Consider the following 3,264-nt stretch of genomic DNA (forward strand, 5'->3'; position numbering starts at 1 on the left):
GAGAACAGAGAACTAGAATCTTCCATCGGTATGCATTAAATATAAGCTTGTCAAAAAGCGCATATTGCAATTTTATTAGACATGAGTATGGATCATATAATCAGTTTTCTCCTTTTTTGTTTTGGTGCAACTAAGTGAAAATGGATTAGCTCAATACATACAATTTGGAAGAATGACAAATGGTGACACACTGTTTGAACTGATGATGTCTTCAGATAGGATTTCTATATCCTTATTTCTTTCAAAGAATATAGCTAAATGAGATTCCCTTGCTACACTTTTAGAACATAAGTTTTGGTACTTATTCTACAATTCAAAGAAAACTTTCTGGTTTAAAAACCTTGGCTTGAGTGTCATTTGCATTAAATATGTTACATTTGGGCCAATATTTACTGTCTTATAATTGTACTCACAACTCTAACCAACTATCAGGAAAAAGAAAAATAATAAATAGTATAAATCCTTTATCGTCTCTACGTTTCAGTTAACTATACATTGATCTTAATAATTTTTCTTTCACAAAATAGGCATATGGGTTCAATACTCATTTTTTGAGGAATTTAGTATTTAAAAACTGCATGGAATTCCAGTTAGACCAAAAACTCTTAGATTACCTTTAAATATAAGGATGAAACACACATACAGACATGCAGAACAAGTCTTCAGAAAAGCAGAACAAACATGTTGAGCCAAAGATGGGGAGAATATAAGCAATCATCATCTTTCAAAATTAGAAAATAAATTCCTAGTAATCGTATATGATCACCTGATTAATGAATGATTGCACTGCAGAAACATGACAAAAGAAACACCAAAGATGATCTAAGGGAATCCAAGCGTATAAATCATTTTTCACATTTCTAAAAAGATATGAATAAATAGGACTTTAATTAAACTAAAATTGTATTATGTCACAGTGATGTTAAACTGTGCTAATTTGCTCAGAACTGATAGCTGTTAGTGATACAGTAGTATGAAAAAGTGTCATTCTGTATATGAGCTCCCTTCCTTGAAGGCCTTAAAAATCTAAGTCTGGTGTAAACCCTGAAAAAATACTAAAAGCAAGTGAGAATTACATACAGGGACAAGAGGACAAAGTGATTGTTGAGGAAAAGGATGTAACACAGGGGCCTTAAACATGAAATTCATAGAAGTGAGCCAGCTTCAGCTGTGTATCTGGTAAAACCATGGAACATGTCTTTCTGGAAGATATATCAAAACATGGAAGACAGGGGGGTGATTAGACACAGACAACAAGGCTTCATTGAGGACAGATCGTGTCTGACTAATCTGTTGGCTTTCTAGGATGGGTTGAATGCATCAGTGGACACAGTAAAGTCTTTTGTAAGGCCTTTGATATGGTCAAATATTGATATGGCCACAATATTCTTGGTGTTAAATTGGAGACTGATGGATTTGATGATGGATTGTCAAATCAATAAGGTAGTGGCTGGATGGTCACATGCAAACAGCTGCAGTCAATGGCTCTATGTCCAAGTGGAAACCATAATGAGAGGTGTCCCTCCAGGGTCCACATTGGGGCCAACATTATTTATTATCTGCACTAATGAGATGGACAATGGGACTGAGTGCACCCTAGAATCACAACAAACTGAGTGGTGCATCTGGTTCGCTGGAGGGAAAGGATTCCATCAGAAGGACTGACAGGCTTGAGAGGTGGGGGCCACATGAATATAATGAAGTTCAACAAGTCCAAGTGCAAGGTCCTGCATCTGAGTTGGAGAAGTCAGTATCATTACAGAATGGTGGATGGACAGATTGAGAGCAGACCAGTTGAGAAGGATTGAGGCTACTGGTAGATGAAAAGTTGGACACGAGCCAGCAGCCTGTGCTCACAGCCCAGACAGCCAATTGTGTGTGTCCTGGGCTGCATAAACTAAAAGAAAGCATTAATCTGATTTCTTTTAGTTTGTACATGAGGTAGAAGCTCTTTGATATAAGAGTAGGGAGACACTGGAACAGATTCCCTTGAGAAATTGTCGATGTCCCATCACTTCAAAGTCAGGTTGGACAGGACCTTGAGCAACCTGATCTAGTGAGGGACATTCTTGCCCATGGTAGATATTTCAAGGTCCTTTCTATGCAAACCATTCAATGGTTGTATGATCTCCAAAGGAAACTAATCCACATGCTGGTTTTAGTATCCAATAAAAACTAAAATTATGATGAAAAGCAGGAGTAAAATAACCCCAACCTGAGGACTGTAACAAAGTGGCAGAACTGAAAAGATTTTGAGGAAGAAATTTAAGTTTGTTGTGTTTGATTTTACTTCACTTGAATGAGATGGCATTGGTATGCATAACCACAGAGACAACATATGTGTGGCAACTGCTCAATGAAATGGGAGCCATACAAATGAAGGACATAGCTATACACCTCATTCCACCCATTAGTTCACCTCCACTAAAGTTCTCTGTATCTAGTTTTCTGGAGTTTCTACAGCATCAAACAGCTGCTGCTTTAAGACAGCCAAGGGAAACTGCTACTCTCACTATCACCCTAAAAAAAAAAAATCCCCAAACAATAAAACTACCTCCTCCTGCTCCAAAAAAAAAATCACTCAGAAACATAAAACTCCGCAAAACAAACAAAACCAATGTATTTTTAAAAACACATTGCATCTTCCTGATCCTTCAGAGTAGACTTGCAGCAAGTTCAGCCTCTAACTTTTAATGTGGACTTACAGAAATAGGAGAAAAAGGGGCTTTCTTCAGGATTTTCCCTAACAGTATCTAAAGTTATTTTTTCTCTCATATAGACTTCATGAGAATTCTGAGTAAAAGATTTCTGGCACTTTTAAAAGTTTACCTAAACAACTAATCAGCTTTCCAACTAACTTTTATGTTGCAAGCTTAACTATCCTTTTATGGATATTTGTAAACAATTTTGTTGCTTTATAACAAAAGACAAAAATAAAACCCTGCTGCATGTTAGCTACCATAAAATGCTCAGAATTGCACAATCAATGGACCAGTACTTTTCTCTGCTTCTCTCTTTTCAATTACTCTGTCAGAGCAAGATTCCTCTTTGCTCTTTCCTTTCTCACAAAAAATCACCCAACATTACAATCTATTTCATTATACCACAAAAAAGCCATCTGTAGCAGGAAAATTCTTTCTGTCTTTCAGGTAGTAGCTCTATGTCATATTATCTTTAAAAAATTAAATAAATATTCATATATATATATATATATATATATATATATATATATATATATATATATATATATATATATATATATAT

At 35.6% G+C, this 3,264-nt stretch overlaps 1 protein-coding gene across 3 annotated transcripts in view; it reads right to left on the minus strand.

Moving 5' to 3' along the window:
• PCDH10 (protocadherin 10) overlaps positions 1-3,264 on the minus strand; it is a 91,401-nt gene that overhangs the window by 5,095 nt on the left and 83,042 nt on the right. The gene's annotated exons all lie outside the window — the stretch shown is intronic.

This window comes from Geospiza fortis, unplaced genomic scaffold, assembly GCF_000277835.1.
Source record: "Geospiza fortis unplaced genomic scaffold, GeoFor_1.0 scaffold175, whole genome shotgun sequence".
In the NCBI taxonomy this organism is placed as follows: Eukaryota; Metazoa; Chordata; class Aves; order Passeriformes; family Thraupidae; genus Geospiza; species Geospiza fortis.